The sequence below is a fragment of the Pan troglodytes genome, chromosome 5 (assembly GCF_028858775.2).
Source record: "Pan troglodytes isolate AG18354 chromosome 5, NHGRI_mPanTro3-v2.0_pri, whole genome shotgun sequence".
Lineage (NCBI taxonomy): Eukaryota > Metazoa > Chordata > Mammalia > Primates > Hominidae > Pan > Pan troglodytes.
Genome location: NC_072403.2, coordinates 11,400,197 through 11,419,506, shown reverse-complemented (window position 1 = coordinate 11,419,506; position 19,310 = coordinate 11,400,197). Strand labels below are relative to the sequence as shown.

The window sequence follows — 19,310 nt, the reverse complement described above, 5'->3', positions numbered from 1 at the left end:
TGACATGGAGTCTCTGCATCATTCTAAGGCCAAAGTGCTGTGGTCAAAATGATGTCCCTCCCGCTCTGGGCACACCGACATGGGCAGCAGGCAACCGGAGCACATTCCACCACCGCCCACAAAGGTGGCTGGGTCACTGTGAGCCAAGAGCACAAAAGAGAAAAGGAAAGAAGTTCCCACAAAAGTGGAGCCAGAATAATATAAGAAAATCACATCGAAAGGACATCCCAGTATACTAGGGTCAAAAAAAATCATAAATTGCTTTTTAGAGATAAAAGATCTGGAAAAAAAGTTTGAAGCAACCACTAACAACGAACTCTGTCCAAAAGACTTGTGAAAATACCAACATTTTTAGCTAAAGGTTAATTAGATTGCCTAAATTCAAATTTGTTTCTGATGTATCCAAGAGTTTCCATTTCTAGAAATATGTTAAACTAATTTGTTTTTCTTAGAAGTAATGCAGGTCCAAGACACGGATTATTAGACTGCTCTCAGAGGAATCATGTTTCCCTCCATGCCGGCCACATGGACCAGTGTCATCAGTTCTGTTGAACATTATGAGACAATGTTAAAGTTTCACAAAGCAACACATCAAGTGGAAACAAATCCATTTCGTCAAATTAATATATTTCATGCTTTAATTTTATGGAATGCATCTGAGAGAACAAAGGAATAAAAACTACTACCACCATCCTTGTTAAAATGTATCTTCAGGGTAGAATGGCACCATTTGTACAGTCATGGATGGCCCTTCTCACCACAACAGACAAATTTGCACTTGCCTGAGCAAAATTTCATTCTTCCTGCAATCAAATTGCTACCAGCATGTTTGTGAACACTGTAAACCTGCCCATGTTGATTCTTGAAATGAAAAATATCAAGGGAAATAAATAATCCTTTACTCCCTGCCATTCTTAGGAATAAGAAACAGACATTTTGATGAGGTAGAAGAAACAATAAACATGTCCTTATTTAGCAGGCTTCTGCTTGGAAGTGCCAGTCTCAATATTATCCACGTGTATGAGGTGGATTATATAACTGCTCAGGGCTGATGGGCCTGATCTCTATGTGGGAAACAAGATCCTGATTTTATGCTCTTAATAATTCACTATGATTAGCAGTTATGGGGGAGGTGGATCTGAGTCACCTCCTGCTCTTCCCATTTGTGAATTCATGTTTGACTACAGTGGCCCTTGCTCTGGCTGGCCAAGGGGCTGGACAGCAGTCCCCTTCTAGGGCTCCAATGCTCCTCAGCCCTGGCAGGAAGGCCAGCTTTGCCAACCCAGGCTTCTTGCATCCCTAGCCCTGGGAGGGCCTCAGGTGTTTCAGACACAGGTACAGCCAGCTCTTGCACAAACCCCTTTCCTGCCAAGCCAGGACTGCATTTCCAGTCATGGGCAGGCTTTGCTGCAAATGATTACATAGGACTAAACCTAGACAGACCTGAGGAGCAGAAGGCAGAGTCAGGCCAAACCAGAGCCAAGGGGAAGGGAGCCAAGGGGACTTGGCCATGGGAGCAGACACACAAGCTGCGCCCTGGAGCTGATCGAGTCCCTCGCAGGAGAGGGCTGGGCAGAGGAACCACAACGGCCATGCGGAAGCCACCCAAGAGCGATCCAATGTCTCATCTCTGCCCTCAATCATGGCCTCCGCTGATGCCAAAGTAAACCCATTCAGCTTCAGGAGGCTTTTCAGCAAACAAAGCATAATTTGTATGACGGATCTGTGTGTTACAGGTAGGAAATACTCCTGAGTGGGGAGATCTGGAAGCTTTCTAATATTACAATGCTCTTCTATTGCTGAATTTCTCCCTGGATTTTATAGCCTTGGTTGACACATCAGCTTGTGAGTTACTTATTTTTCTTTGACTCAGTTTCCCCTGAGAGAAACAAATAAAAACCCTATGTTTATTTCCACCTCTCAAATTCAACTATCCAGGAATTAAATTCTGTTTATTTCAGGCTATTAAATATTCTTGGAGTCCAAGAACCCGGTGCTTTAGGAGATTAAAAAATAAATAAAACACAGGCCCTGCTATCAAAAAGCTCAGACCTAGAAAGTTTAAAAATATTCTCAAATAACCATGTCAAAAGGTAAAATGTGGTAAATATCACAGGAGATTATGATAACAGTCTGCTCAACAAACAATTTCAGGGGATCTGGTATGTGACAGGCATCGTGATAGGCAGGGAAAACAAGATCAAAAACGTCGGCCAGCCCTTCCCCCGCAGCTGTGGATGGTGCAGCAGGGACTGAGAGATTCAGGGAGGAAGAAATAATCTCTGATCCCAGTGGCCGAGAATTGGGTGACAGGGTGCCGGCAAGCTCTGATGGCACTGCCATTCAATACCCATGCCCCCTGACCATAGGGGTGGGAGGTGGGGGTGGTGGAGGATGTTGGCAGACAGAGATAGTGAGTCAGCTTCTGAACTGTGAACACACACACAATGGCCTGCAGATGAGACAGGGTGCACCCCATGTGCTGGAGACACCGGGCTGCCAGCTTGCCCACTGACTTGGACATATGTAGGGGAAAGGGAGGAGGGTGGCTCGGGGCCTGGCTGGACAAGCAAGTATTTGTACTTTTGTCTTGCACACAGTAGAGGATCACAGGCATTTGAAATGACACAACTGGAAGCTAAATCCAACAGCAGGGGAGACCCTTACCAAGGCAAGGTAAGTGGGCTACCCTCGGCCTCCCTTTCCCTGCTGTTGTTTTGGTAGCTGGACAGGGCTAGGGACAGGAATATCCTTTCCTCCTGTGGACGGTTCGGGGGCCATGAGCAATGCCCTGGGGGAGCCATTTTCACCAGCCAAGGTAAGATGGAGCCTCACTTTCCCATCTTTTCAATCCTGCCTGCTAATGACCCTGCCCACCTCTTTTGTTTTTGGTTTTTTTTTTTTTTTGAGATGGAGTCTTGCTGTGTTGCCCAGGCTGGAGTGCAATAATGCTATCTCGGCTCACTGCAACCTCCACCTCCCAGGTTCAAGCGATTCTCCTGCCTCAGCCTCCTGAGGCTGGGCTTACAGGCACGCACCACCACGCCTGGCTAATTTTTTGTGCTTTTAGTAGAGGTGGGGTTTCACCATGTTGGCCAGGCTGGCCTCGAACTCCTGACCTCGTGATCTGCCTGCCTCGGCCTCCCAAAGTGTTGGGATTACAGGCGTGAGCCACCGTGCCTGGCCAACCCTGCCCATCTCTTTATTCAACATATTCTCCAGCCACAGCCTTTAATCACACAGAACCTTTCACAAATTGGGACTAAATAGTAAGCCCTTCAAATGCTGCGTGAATGCAAGCTGTAGGAGGACAAGAACACGGCTTTGTTTGCATTCTGCTGTATCTCAAGCACCTGGGAGAGTACCTGGCACATAGTAGGCATACAATAAATATTTGTTTATTTTTTTTGCTTTTTGTTTTTTTTTTGAGACAGGGTCTTGCTCTGTCACCCAGGCTGGAATGCAGTGGCACAATCACAGCTCACTGCAGCCTCGACCTCCAGGATCAAGCAATCCTCCTGCCTCAGCCCTCCAAGTAGCTGGATTACAGATGCGCGCTACCATGCCTGGCTAATTTTTGTAATTTTGGAGAGACAGGGTTTCACCACGTTTCCCTGGCTGGTCTTGTACTCCTGGGCTCAAGCAATTTGCTTGACTTGGCCTCTCAAAGTGCTGGGATTACAGGCATAAGCTACTGAGCCCAGCCTTGTTTGTTAAGTGAACAAATGAAGCTTGATGCATGGAGGGAGTATAAACTGAGATAATAAATAATCTTAAATACCATTTCTAATAGCTTCCTTTTATAGATGAGAAACTGAGGCTCAGAGATGTCAAAGGATTCCTCTAGGGCAAACAGTCAGCCAGACAGTAATCAGTTAAAAAACTATTGTCCAGGCCTCCTGATGCTGAGTATAAAGCTCTTTCTACTATCCTACGTTACTTCTGTTTTTTGCATTTTCAATGACCTATAATTAAGAGCAATGAAATTAGAAAGCAGCAGTTTATAGATCTCCAAAGAATTTTATTCTAAAGATGTTTAGAACCTCCATGACACAGAATATTAAGGTAATAAAAACAAATTAGAAGTAGGATGGGGGAAACAAGCTGATTTCACGTCAATGAAATGAAAGCAACACTCTCTCTCTGTGCATTTACAACGCTGCTGCTTAGAATTTCTGAGATTACCTCCATTACTCTGCTTTGAAATTGCTCAGTAAACTACATCAGACATTACTCCACTAACACTCTCACAATCTGGCCGTCCCTGCTGGTTCCCTGGAGACTAACACATACCCAAGCTTCAAAAATTTTCCCTTGGCAATAAAAGTGTATATATTTTGAAAGGCAATAAAATACAGGCTTGTGTCATCTTTGGAGGGGCTTTTTGGAATCTTCTGCAAAGATTTAAAAATCAAAAAGCTGCTTGGTAACCATCTGCAGGGTAAGAAACAAATAAGCAATAACCAAGATGGTTTTGAATGAAAACCGGAAAAGGAAATCTCCTCACAATGACATCAAAAACAAGTACACGTGACCACTCGCTCTGTGCCAGGTATCATGCTAGATGCTGGTGGGTCAGCAGTCTATGACCAACAAGGTCCTTGTCCTCAGGGCACTTGCAGTCTTGGGAAGGGGAAGCTAGAATCAATGACATTAAATAAAGACATAATCACAATTGGTTTACTACAGTGGTGATGCCTGCTGTGAACGAGACATGCAGGTGCTACTGGAGTGGGTCACAGGGTCATCAGATGTGCCCAGGCAGTCCCAGCAAAGGAAGGGAGAACCAAAAGGCTTGCTCAGCTGGAATGACGGTGAAGGCGGGTCCGCATGGCCAGAGAGCTGGTCAGAGCAAAGCAGAGTAGGCATTGCCTCGGAGGACACATTCACTACGGACTTGGACCTTTACCCTCAGAGCAATGAGAATCCAAAGATTATACGGAGATTATGGGGACCGAGAGTTAACTGTTAAAAGATTATTCCTTAAAAAACAAGGCCAGGCTCAGTGGCTCACGCCTGCAATCCCAGCACTTTGAGAGGCTGAGGTGGGTGGGTCACGAGGTCAGGAGATTGAGACCATCCTGGCTAACACGGTGAAACCCCATATCTACTAAAAATACAAAAAATTAGCCGGGCATGGTAACATGCACCTGTAATCCCAGCTACTCGGGGGGAGGCTGAGGCAGGAGAATCGCTTGAACCTGGGAGGCGGAGGTTGCAGTGAGCCGAGATCACGCCACTGCACTCCAGCCTGGGCGACAGAGTGAGACTCCATCTCTAAAAAACTAAATAAATAAACTTTCAAAAACAAGTGTTGATATTTTCAGAACAGTACAAACAGTTTGAAATAAGCAAATGTAAATTAGGAGGTAAGGATTATTTGACAGGATTCACAAGTGACAGCAGAAAGGCATGTCCACGGGTCTAAAAAAAAAAAAAAAAAAATGGAGGGAGAACTTAGTAACCCCCAACGGCACTGATGAAAGTACTAGGCATACTGCTTTGAAAAAAACAAACCAGGGACATGATGTTTCTAAAGATTGTACTAAAATTCAAGATTTGTCAAAATAATCAATTTTTTAATTTAGTGTATAAGCTAAACAATAATAATAATAATATTGATGCTATTATTGAAAGTAAAAGCATCCCTCCTTGTTAAAGCTCCCTCGGCTCCTCCAGCCCACATTGGTCTTGTCATCTTTTGGATTCACAGGCCCCACCTGATGTCTAAGCAGGTGCACAGCAGTAAATCAGGCACGGCCTCGTGGGCTCTCCCGTACGGTTCCTCATTATTCAACTCCTGCATTTAACATACTTTCCGTGTGTTTATGCCTAGACTACCCACTGGCACTGTGAGCTCCTTCAAAAATTCCTACATACCTTGGTACCATCTGGGGCACCTGGCAACCTGCCACACACACAGGAGCTGCAAGTATTGACTCACCAGTAGAACGACTGGTGTAAAAGATAAAAAACAGGGTTTTGGAAATAATTTGCAGATTTGGATTCTAGAGATCTTTCACAATTAACTTCATCATATGTTAAACAGAGCAAATCAAATCCTATTATACTAGTAAGAAGAGACTAAGGAATGTCAGAAAGCTCATTTTGAAATTCAACTGTTTGGAACACATTCCGCCTCATAGATGAGGGGAAATTTTTTCTCAGTTTTCTCTGTCAAGAATATTGTGCTTTCTCTGAAAAAAGATGAGCATGTTTTTATCTTGCAGACACTGTAGATAGTATTAATTAATTATGTTTCCCTCCTTCCTTTTACCACTAGGCAGCTGAAATCCAAATCTATGCTTTTTTGTGGCAACTGAGAGAAATGTGTATTTCTTCGTGCAACCTTACCCTAGCTTTGTTATTTTCATATTCTTATTTTCCCTTTACCTTTTGCCCCTTGGTTTTTGTTTTCTCCAGATATATCTGTATCTACAGATGTCACTATCTCATATCCTTTACAGAACGATGTTGCAGTTAAATTTGTAAATAAATTGAACAGTTAAGCGAAGGATACTTTAGTGCTCCACAATTTACTATGTTGTGCAAACTTCAGTAGCGGAGTTTTCCAAACCAAGGCAATTAATCCTCAGTTAAGCTGATTCTCAAACGGACCAACACAGAACGGTTTCCACTCCCATCCCGTACCCCCACTTTTGCCCACCGCACACCCTGCAAAACATCTAGTGATATGATTAGGCGGGCTTCAGGTGCCTGTCTTCAACCTTTCCACTTCCCTTAGCCCTTCATAGCATCCATTTTATCTGCTGATCACTGGGTCCCGTCAGTTCTACTTGCCCAGGTCTCCAGAATCTATTTCCCCCCTTGAATTTCTACTGCTATAGCTGTAATTCACAGGCTCAGTGTTTCTCTCCCAGGTATGACGCTCCACTCGGTCTCACTGCCTCCCATCTCTGCTCCATCCAATCTGTCTTCCAGTCCAGAAGTGAAGGTTTTGTGCCAAAATGCATTCACCCATCCAAACATTCAATAAATATCTACTAAGTACCCACTAAAGGTTAGGTGTGCGTGAAGCCCTGGTGGCAAAGAAATAAAGAGACCCGGCCTCTTCCCTCAAACAGCTAGTGAACAGTGCAAACCATGGCACGGTTTGGAAAATGAGCATGAGGACTGCCCAGGGTCCCTTTGGGAAATGCTGAACAGAGTGTGCATGGCACATTCAACAGTTCCTTGGAGCATGGAGTACCCATGGGCAAGAGTGGGAGAGAAAGCGAGGAGGCAGGCAAAGGCCAGGGCAGGAAGGCCCCAAAAGGCCATGTGGACCTCACCGCGTGATTTCTGTTTAGAAACTTTCAATGGTGCCCCATTCCAAACCCTTAAGTATGGCCTCTGTGCGTCCTGGTGTAGCTCCCAAGCTACATTTCTGATCCATTCTCAACTCCTAGTACTGTGCTACACCCATCTACACCTCACTCCTCAAAGACTCGAAGTAAACTCATGCTCTTGGCCTGATTCAAATAATTCCCTTAGGCCACTCTGGACCCCAAACCGTCTCCTCCACATCTCGGCCTGCTGAAACCGGACTTACCGTTTCTTCAGTATAATACTGCAGCCACTAACCAGTAGGAATTAAGCATGGTCCTACCTTCAAGGAGGTTAGACTCTTGTGGAAGAAAAGGATAAGTTTAGTAACTATCGTGTAACTATAAAAGACATGGTGATGATATGTGATAGGTGTTTCCAAAAAATCACTTCATTGCAGTAACAATACAGTGGGAAATGAGTTGTTGGACTTTGCAAGGAATGTTTCAAGAATAAAAGCATTTAAACTGATCCTTGCCAGTTAAATAGGGTCCAACCAATCACAACAGACACTAATACCGGCTGATTGTTACCTTTCCATCTCTTGCTGTACCTCGTTAACAATAGAATCTCAAAAAATGCCTGCTGAATAAACCATACATATGCATAATAAACTCCAAAAGAAAGTATTAATTATGTAGAATATCATCCTTAATGTTACTTCTCTTCATTCTAACAAAAATCTAGAGAGGATTTTATATTAGCCTTATGCCACTGAGACTGATGTCCCCAATGTCCCCTGTAACCTCAGACATGGGTTACATGAGGACCTTAGTGATAAAAAGTCTCCACTGGCTATTTCTCCGTTGATTATGGAAATGAGCAGTGAGCCCCAGCTCCCCAAGTCTTACGACAGTTCAAGAACCATCACCTTGACATACTTGAGAATTAAATACTAAGCAGAACATGTTTCCTGGAGACAAGAATAATTGAATTTTCATGAAACGTAATGCAATGTTTGTTCATTTTATGTAAACACATACAGATTGCAAGTAAAGGCTAGATTAATTCCTTCAAAGCACACTAGATTTCCACAAACCTAATGAAGCTGTCTGAGGTAATAAAGCCTTAGAAGTCAACATTTGAAGACTTTTTCATTTATTTCCCTATACCTGAAGTGGCAGGATAAAAATAAGATGAAAATATAGGACTTTTATATGTAAATTAATCCCAAAGTAAATTTTCCAGGAAATATACAAAAAGTTCAGAATGAAAGCAAACTATGTGTGCATACATAGGAATGAGCAGTGGCCTAGAAAACCCTGAAGTGTTTACAGCACCTCCAATCGTATCTAAAATACTAGATTCCTGTCAGTGGAGCAGGATTTTTCCCAAATCTTCATGAAAGGAGGCTGAGGCAAACAAAGCAGAAGATGAGGGGAGGACCCTGAATACCTTCATGGAGAATCACGGAAGATTTTCCAGAGAGGCACGGCAATAATGAAAGAGACAGCCCAAGGCGATGTATCCAGGAATTCCACGTAGGGCAGACTGGAGGAGGGAAACCCTGGAGGCAAGGAGACCCCTAAGAAGAGGTTCTCAGAGAAGCCCCTGTGTGCTTCTCTCGCCTCAACCTTTGAACAGGCTGTTCCTTGTGCCTGGACTAACAGGCAGCACACTACCTCCTGCACACCAAGTCTGGATCCCTAACCCTCTGGTTTTTGTAAGGCCTACAAGCTAGGAATGAATTTCACTTTTTTAAATGGTTGAAAAACATCAAAAGAAGAATACTATTCATGATGCATGGAAATCAGGGGAAATTTTCAGTATCCGTAAATAAGGAGTTATTGGAACCCGGCCACACTTCACCGATGGCCACCGCGACCTTCACACTACAACGGCATGGGGGAGCTGGAGCAGGAGACCAAGGCCGGCCCAAACTCAAATGCCTACCACTTGGCCCCTTACCAAACTAGTTTGCCCCTGCAGCCCACATCACGCTTCCCCTTCCCCACGCCCTGTTACCACCAACCCTTACTCATTCCTCACATCTCAGAGTAGGAGGCCTTTCTGAAAGCTTCCCCAAGTCACACTAGACGCCACCTCCTACTCTTCCCACAGTGCAATGTACTGCTCTCCTCACAGCAGGTGTCAGCACACACTGACATTACACATTTACCTCACCATATTTCCCACCTGACTGTGAGCTGCAGGAGGGCAGGGGCCATCTGTAGCCTCATACAGTTGACCCTTGAACAACAAAGATTGGAACTACACAGGTTCACTTCTACATGGATTGTTTTTAACCAACTGTGGGTCAAAAATACAGTATTTGCATGATGCAAAACCCACGTATACAGAGGGCCAACTTTTCATACACACAGGTTCCTCAGGGAAGTGCAGGACTTCAGTATGTGCAGATTTTGAGTCCTGGAATCAATCCCACATGTATACCAAGGGATGACCATATTTTCATCATTAATTGGTGCAGCTTGAGTATCTCAAATCTGAAAAACCTGAAATCTTAAATGCTCCAAAATCCAAAACTTTTTGAGGGCCATGTGATGCTCAAAGGAAACGTTCATTGGAACATTTCTGATTTCGAGTTTTCGGATTACGAATGCTAAATCAGTAAGTATAATGCAAATACTCCAAAACACACACACACGAAATCCAAAACCTAAAACATTTCTTGTCCCAAGCATTTAACATAAGAGATATGCAATCTGTACTACCAGGTATTCAGCAAATATCAAAATGAATGAATGCGTGAACAATGAATGAATAAGTCAAATAAAGACCTGAACCACATGAGAACTTTTGCCTTATGCCAATGAATTCTAGTAAATTTAATAGATAAAGGCACCCAGGAGAATATTTATTTTTCTGAAACCTTATACTTTTTGGCCTTTCTCTTCTTTCTTTATAATAATTTTCATATATACACATACATAAAAAATCTTAAGTCTATGAGTTTTCTTTTTCTTTTTCTTTCTTTTTTTTTTTTTTTTTTTTTTGAGATGGAGTCTTACTCACTCTGTCAGCCAGGCTGGAGTGCAGTGGCAAAGTCTTGGCTCACTGCAACCTCTGCCTCCCAGGTTCAAGCGATTCTCCTGCCTCAGCCTCCCGAGTAGCTGGTATTACAGGTGCTCACCAACACACCCAGCTAATTTTTGCATTTGTAGTAAAGATGGGGTTTCACCATGTTGGCCAGGTTGGTCTGGAACTCCTGACCTCAAGTGATCTGCCCGCCTCGGCCTCCCAAAATGCTAGGATTACAGGCGTGAGCCACGGCACCCGGCCAGTGACTTTTAACTTCACTGATGAATTCAAAATCTCTTACAGAGCTCTCTTACGCTCTCCGATCTTTCACGTGCAACTATCTCCTAGATGTTCCTACCTAGATGTCTTATAGACACTTCAGACTTAAGAGTTCAAAAGCTTGGGTGCAACCTACATAGCTTCTCTGTCTCCGTCTTGTGAAATGGCATCATGAGTCACCAAGGCTAACTTAGCACCATCCTCCATTTTGCTCACTGCTTACCCTCATTCAATCCACATATCAGATATGACTGCTTCACCCCAGGTCTACTTAATAGGCATGATGTCTATAAGAATTATAAATGCATATACTGTGTGATTTAGCAATTCCACTTCAAGAAATAAATCCTATAAATGTACTTGCACGCAAAATGTGACACATGTACATAGTTATTCACTGAAACATTGTTTTTAATAGCAAAAGAGGGAAACACACAAAATGCCCATCAAGGGAGCACTGATTAAATACATTATGGTTCATACACACAATGCAATACCATGCAGCTGTGAATAGAAATGGGAATGCTTTCTAATGTGCAAACATCTCTAAAATACACTGTAAGTGAAAAAAAAAAAAAAACAGAAAAAATGTGTGCTGCTTTGGTTTTTAAGAAGAAAGAAAAAGAATACATATTTGTATTTGCATTAAAAAACTTAAAGGATACAGAAAAACAGACATGAAAGCAGTGGGAGGGAGAGTGTACACACTCACAGGCACACTCACACCCCAAATAAATGCATGACCTATAAAATAATTGTATACAATACATGAAGAGGCAGACTCCCTTCTTCCACTCTCTCATCGCCTTCCCTTCCCAAATACGTCTCTACTGGCTGCAATAACAACAGCACAGAGTCCACACTCCTTTAGCTTTGTGCATAAAGCCTCACACGCCAGGATTCTCTGGATCTACCTCCCACCAGCACTCTCATTGTCCCCTAGGCTACCCCAACCACACTGCGATTCTTTGTCCTCAAATAAACATTCTGGATCTCTTGAAACTCTGTATCTTTGAATGTGCTATCCCATCTGCCTAGAAGGCCCTGCCTTCCTGTTGTGCTGGCAAAGGCCTATGCATTCCTCAAGACGAAGGTAAAAGAACACTCTTCAAGGTAATTCTTCTGGGATAACCTCCCTGATTCTGCAGGCCACTTGCCTCCAAGCCTGATAACATATCTGCTTATGGGGCTATTTGTGAGACTGCATCCCTCATCAAACCATTCAATCCTTAAGGGCAGTTGTGCCTTGTTCATCTTCACTTGCCAAGCATCTACCTTTCTTACAAATGCTACTCAGCCTCCCTACCTTATCCTCAGTAAACATTTATTGTTTTATCCTCAATAAACTACACAGGTTCACTTCTACATGGACTGTTTTCAACCAAATGTGGGTCAAAAACACAATAAACATTTATTGAGGATAAGGTAGGGATGATGAGTAGCATTTGTACATTTTGCCTTCTTAGGTAACAAAAGCCTTCACCTAACAGTTTCCACTTCTCTGGATAATGTTCTTTAAAAATGTCTCCATCATGAGGAAGAGGTTATACCAGTGATTATGATTTAGGCAGCTTAAGGTAGAGAATGGGGGTAAAAAGCATGCTGTGGAATTCACCTACAATTCTCTGGAGGGTATCAGTGGCAGAGTATTGCTCAAAGGTTCTGTGTGTCAATTATGCTTAGGAAAGCTGCAATCAGAACTAATCTGCTCCTTCAATCCATGACCTTTTCCTCATGCCAAGAAGGTGGTCCCCTTGCACACAAAGCCTGGTGATAACTCTTAAAAGGCACACAATCTGGCCCCCTCTCTGCCCACTGCTACTGCTGCTTCAGCTCCAGCCCTCATCATTTAGCGCCTAGACAATTCGCCTGTTCTCCTTGTCTTTGAACTTGCATTTCTTCCACTCACACTCCACAGTAATGCCAGATACCCAAATATCAATCTGGTCACATTATTTTCCTACTTTAAATATTTCAATGCCTCACTACTACCAGAAGGATGAGATGTAAGGTCTTCGATTTTGCATTCGTAGCCCTTCCGGAACTGACCCTATCTAGGTTCCAACCTCCTCCACCTAAGTAACATGTTTCATGGTGTAATCCAGACATCCATGCGTCAGTCTTCCCAGACACACAGTGCCGCCTCTCCCTCCCTGCGTGCAGAGGCACCAGCAGATGAGTAGCCAACAGCTGGTCATGACACAGCGGGGGAAATGGGTGACTAAGTGAGATGATGGCTGTGTTAATTCATTCCCCTAGAGTAACCATATTACTATATATATATATATCTTATAACATCATGTTGTATACCTTAAATATACACAATAAAATGTACTTTAAAAACCTCCTCTTCCCTCAGCCCCTGTCGTCTAAACTACTCAGACTTCATCTGTCAGCTCAAGCATCACATCCAAGTATGAAGCTTTGCACAAGCTCTCGGGAACTATTTCCTCCTTCAACTGTTACCATAGCACCTTGGACAGAGCAGTTTACCCATCAGCCTCTACCACTGGACTGGAAGTCCCCCAAAGGCAGAAACCACCTCTCTACATCCATATGATGTGGGTATGGTTCCTACCACACAGATACTTAAAGGTTTGCTTCAGGGATGGAAGAAAAGAGGGAAGGCTGATTCTACTAAATGGAGTATCAAATACATATAATGGATTTTGAGAGCTTTTTTTCTTCCTAATGCCTTTGAAGCCCACAAACCCTCGGTTTCCAGGGCTCCACAGACAAATAATCTAAAATGATAAATGGATGTTCTGAATTACTTATGTTAGTATCAGCTACTTCCCTTTGTATTGAAGGCATGCCTCGAGGTAAAAAAAATTTTTCTTTTTTTTTTTTTTAAGATGGAGTCTCACTCTGTCGCCCAGGCTGGAGTGCAGTGGCACGATCTCAGCTCACTGCAAGCTCCATCTCCCGGATTCATGGCATTCTCCTGCCTCAGCCTCCTGAGTAGCTGGGACTACAGGTGCCCACCCCCAAGCCCGGCTAATTTTTTTGTATTTCTTTTAGTAGAGACGGGGTTTCACCATGTTAGCCAGGATGGTCTTGATCTCCTGACCTCGTGATCTGCCTGCCTCGGCCTCCCAAGTGCTGGGATTACAGGCGTGAGCCACCGCACCTGGCTACAAAATTTTTAAAGAGTATCTTACTGTAGTTTGTCCCTGCTTCCCCAGAAAACACTTCCATCAGCCTCCTAGGTTACTGTCAATCCCAGCAGCCAATGGATGGGCATGTCCCCATGTGTCCTTCTTGGGACAGGATCCATAGAAGAAATCTTTTCATGAAGGGATTCTCTGGTCAAAGAAGCCTGGAAAATACGGCACACTCCCTCCCTCAAACAGAGCTACTTCTTCCGAGCTTGGAGACACTCTCCAGTAAAGAAAACTCAAACTTTTTCAGACCATCATTTGCCATACTTAGGTGACTATCAAGTCTTTATTTCTGAGAATCACCCAGTAATATCCAATTCTTGAATTATACCAATTAAGAATCACAATTTTAAAACCTGGCATAAATTTTGCCTAGTGATGACATTACCTCATTTTGTTCACAGACATAACAACATGGCCATTTCATGAAGACATTGCTTCCAGCCTAAAATACAGGAATGAACCTTGAAAAAAAATGATATAAGAAAAATAACTTAGCAGATTGTGTTTATCCCCACAGTACCATAAATAATTCCTAAACTTCTAAATTGCCTTTTTGCAGGGGAGAAAATAAAACTGAGCCACTGAGAGCACATCAATACCTGCCTGCAAAGCTGCAGTGATCCCGTGAAGCAAGAGTTTCATAAATAGTTTAAATAAAATCCAATTATATGAGCATCCTCTTTTTCTCTCTGTTTTTTTTAAAGGTCTCTAAGAATTTCTTTAAGAGGAAGAAAAACCCTGATTAACCAACCATATATACCCAAGTCCTGCTGCTATGCAATTTTCTATGTGGTGCTATACAACAAAACACAATCCTCTATGGGTTTTATTAAGAAACTCTAGGCTGTTGAAGATTTGAGAGCTAAAATGAAATCTGAAAATTATATAATTTAGGCCCCTCATCTTACAGATGAAGAAACTGAGACCCACAGGACTTGCCCAAGATCTTCAGCCCAGCTGGTGGCCAGGCCTGACTGGAGCCAGGTCTTCACTCTGAGGCCCATGTGCTTCCCACTGCCCATCTTTGGAAACTGGGAATTGTACTGAGCAGCTGAGGGCAGAAAGAGCCACGAGCAAGCTTCAAAAATTAGGTCAGTTTCCCCCCCCCACATTTTACTGTTTCCATGAGCCTGAAGAAAGAATAACGAACATTGGGATGAGGAGTGGGGGGTCCACCCACCCACACAGCCATCCATCTAATTTATATATGGAGATTGAGTGTCTTCTATGTGCTAGGCATTGTTCTAGGAACTGGGAATACCATAGTGATCAAAACCAAAAAAATTCCCTGCCCTAATGAAGCTTACATTCCACTGATTCCAGAGTCTTCGACCTGAGACTAATTAAATTCAGACATCTGGCACTAAGATTTTTTCCTCTCTCTCTCTCTCTTTTTTTTTTTTTTTTTTTTTTTGAGACAGAGTCACGCCTTGTCACCCAGGCTGGAGTGCAATGGCGCAATCTCGGCTCACTGCAACCTCTGCCTCCCGGATTCAAGCGATTCTCCTGCCTCAGCCTCCCAAGTAGCTGGGATTACAGGCACCTGACACCATGCCCAGCTAATTTTTGTATTTTTAGTAGAGACGGGGCTTCACCATGTTGGTCAGGCTGGTCGTGAACTCCTGACCTTGTGATCCGCCCACCTTGGCCTCCCAAAGTGCTGGGATTACAGGCTTGAGCCATTGCACCCAGCCTGCGCTAAAATTTTAAAAAGATTATATTGCGAACATATGCACGTGCGTGCATGCACACATACACACACACACACACACACACACACACGAGGATCTTCCATATATCAGTAGCTTTTCAAAAACCTCCCATGTAGAGGACATTCCCACCCCCAAACCCTGTCTGGTTTTCAGAACCACCACCACAACCCACTAAAATACTGAGAAACTATTTCAGTGGCTTCTCTGCAGAGGGAGGGAAGTAAAAAAGTCAAGTTCTTTCCAAATATCCTTCCTGCTAAGTTAGAAAGGGAGGTGAAGAGGAAATACTTGAGAGAAATAAATGAGCTGAATTTTCTGTGAAATGATTTTGGAAGAGAGAATCTTAAGCATTCTATGAGCCCTTGGTAAGCTGAAAAAGAATATGACAACTACAATGTATGTTTTATCAGCCAGCTACAGCTGATCAACAAATCACTACAAAATCTCAGTGGCATGCAACAACCACCACCCGTCTGCAGGGCTGGGGCTCAGCTGGTCCAGACTGGCTGGGCTTCAGGCCCTGAGGTTGGTTCGGGTCCACTCCACATGCTTCTTACTGTTCTGGAACCAGCAAGCTACATAGGGCATGTTCACCTCATAATGGCAGAAGCTAAAAAGGGCAAAAAAACAACTGCCAAGTACATTTCAAGCCTCTTTTCCTGTCACATCTGCTAATTTCCCTTTAGCCAAAGCAGTTACAGGGGCAAGCTCCAAATCAACAGGGCAGAGAAGTATATTCTTCTCATAGCAGACAGTGCTTCAAAGTCAGGGGACCAAGTGCGCAGATACAGGGAGGGGTGAAGAACTTGGAACAATACTACAGTCTGATAAAAGAAGGGACCACTTGCATCAATACCAACTTTGCCAAATTCCATTTCTTTTCAATCCACACCTTTTATTTGCTCACTCACAAACTGTGCCAACAGCTTCTACATGTAAAAAGCTAATGGTTAGACTGTGTTTTTGGCGTTACTGTTTCATGAATGGGAGAAGACAACAGGAAAAAGGATAACAGTTTAAAATGGAAAATTAAGTCCACATTGATGGGGGGAAACTGGAAAGTTAAATGGAAACTGCTTTACATATGTGGCAAGCATACAAGACCTTAGACATTGAAATGAACATACAGGACAGAATCTCGGCTTTCCAGATGTTTCTTATATCTAGAAATCATGCCACAGACAGTACACAACACCTAACACAACAGTTGCAAAAACATCAGAAATGTAGACAGATACCACAGCTTGAGACAAGTTGCCAAAGCCTTTATTTTTATTACAGTAATGGAAATACCAGAGGCCTGGTGTGGATGAGAAGCAGGATTAGGGAAAACTAAAAAACATAGGAGGACATAAATCCAATTCAGTGAAAAGGGCATCACTGGGCTCCCAGGCAAGCTCTGAGCTACATTTCCTAGTCAAAGAAGCACATTCTAGAGTACGACTTCCCAGCCAAGGGAAACTGTCACCGAGGGTGGGACTAAATCTGACAGAACACTAGGAAAGAGAGGGTAAATGCTTGAAAGTCATTAAATATTTAGAATCCCAATGCTGAAAATATGAATGATAAGGCAGTAACATGAGAGACTTAAACTACAGAATCAAGCATGACAAGCAAAAGGGTTATCTTCATGAAACTTGCCAACTTACACCCACGCACAATCCCTGGTGAAGTGACTTTTTTGGAGAATGATGTTATATAAAGAAACCTAAAGCTACTCAAAAAAAAAGAAATGTGTGTGTGTGTGTGTGTGTGTGTGTGTATATATATATATACACATTCCATTTATGAAAGAGCAACTTAAAAAAAGAACAGAAAAAGAAAAGCCACAAACCTGAAGAATATAATCGCAATACATAGAAATGACAAATGATTAGTAACCGATATAAATGTAGAATTCCTGCCAGTTTTAGAAGACAGAAATGAGCCTCACCCAAAAATGAACAAAAGAAAAACTATAAATGTTAAATAAATATATAAAATTGTGTTCAAACTTAACAGTAATAACCAGGTAAATGCAAATAAAAACCACAATGTACCATTTGATTTAATTTATTATTTATTTATTTAATTTTTGAGAGAGGGTCTCACTCTACCACCCAGGCTGGAGTGGAGTGGCGGCATCATGGCTCAGTGCAGCCCTGATCTCCTGGGCTCAAGTGATCCTCCCACTTCAGCCTCTAGGCTAGGACTACAGGTGCACCACCAAGCTCAGCTAGAGATACTATTTTAAACGTATCAGACTGCCAAAACAAGTTGAACAACGTCAAGTGTTAAAGAGGATGTAAAACACCAGGGAACTTTAGAAAGGCTCAAGACAATATAAATTGGGCCAACCACTTTGGGAAACAATTTGATGATACCCAAAGATGCTCGTAAGTGCTGACTTTTAGCAATTCTACCGCTAGGTAAAACATAGCTCAGTGAGACTCTTACACCTATACATTCAGAGGTACAAGAATGTTCAGCAGTAGCATTTGTAACAGCAAAAAGAAAATTGTAACCAAGCAAATATTCATTAAAGACTGGATGAATGAACTATGGAACATTCATCCAGTAGAATATAAGCTGCAAAAAACAAAAGAACTAAAACTCTACCTATGACAACACAGATGAACTTCACACTAATGCATGAAAACCTAAAGTCAGGAAAGGAGCTATACTGTGATTTCATTTGTTAAAACATAAAAGCACATGAAAGTCAACTTGTTTTACAATATAAATAGTAAAACTCTAATGAAAATCAAGGTAATAACACAAAATTCAGAATTGATTGCTTATAGAAGGGAGGGAGAGAGGGAAGGAGTGAAGACACTGACAGGGAGGGATACACAGAGGACTTCAACAAAGATGAGAATAAGGTTATCATTTGGAGTGAAAGAATAAAAAGAAAAACTTGCAGAATATATTCTAGCATCCTTTCTAGTCTCATTAGAAAATGGACTGAGTGGCTGGGTGCAGTGGCTCATGCCTGTAATCCCAACACTTTGGGAGGCCAAGGCAGGCAGATCACTTGAGGTCAGGAGTTCGAGACCAGCCTGGCCAAAATGGTGAAACCCGGTCTCTACTAAAAATACAAAAATCAGCCGGTTGTGGTGGCGCACACCTGTAGTCCCAGCTACTCAGAAGGCTGAGGCAGGAGAATCACTTGAACCCGGGAGATGCAGGTTGCAAGGAGCCAAGATTGTGCCACTGCACTCCAGCCTGGGCAACAGAGAGAGACTCTGTCTCAAAAAAGAAAAAAAAAAAAAGAAAGAAAATGGACTGAGCCAATAGCTTCTGGGAACATGTTCAGTGACACTAGTGACCAGAAAAAAAGAAAGGGAATTAAAACACCACCAGTATAAACTGGATACTGTGGCACATGCCTGTACTCCCAGCTACTTGGGAGGTTGAGGTGGGAGGATCACTCGAGGCCAGGAGCTCAAGTCCAGCCTGGGCAACACAGTGAGACACCCCCCCTCCACTTCTAAAAAACAATAACAACAAAACACCAGTATACACTTTTTTCCTGTTAAATGTAAACAGTAAAGAGAATGATAATGTTCAATATTGGTAAGGGTGTGGAAAAATCAACTCTTTCAAATACTGTAGGTACTTTTTTTCCAGTGTGCCTATGAATATGCATCATAAACCTAGGGAGGAAAAAACCAGTAATTCCACTTTTATAAACTTATCCCAGGAAAATATTAAGACAAGTGCACAGGACACATGGATAAAAATGTTATTGTCAACAACCCATCAACATGGGGGTGGCCAGAAAGATCCATCCACAGTGGCTGTGCAGCCACTGACAATGATGATGTAGATAAATATTTGGTAACATCAAAGGACACTTGTGTCACAT

The 19,310-nt window shown here is 42.8% G+C and overlaps 1 protein-coding gene and 1 long non-coding RNA gene across 17 annotated transcripts in view; one reads left to right on the top strand and one right to left on the bottom strand.

Annotated features, from left to right (window-relative positions):
• The window catches only part of FARS2 (phenylalanyl-tRNA synthetase 2, mitochondrial), a 593,088-nt gene that overhangs the window by 392,877 nt on the left and 180,901 nt on the right, over window positions 1-19,310 (bottom strand).
• On the top strand, window positions 1,496-14,405 carry LOC104006699 (uncharacterized). The gene is made up of 4 exons (XR_002944184.2): window positions 1,496-1,736; window positions 2,601-2,676; window positions 12,947-13,148; window positions 14,311-14,405. It is a non-coding gene; the product is annotated as an uncharacterized LOC104006699 (long non-coding RNA).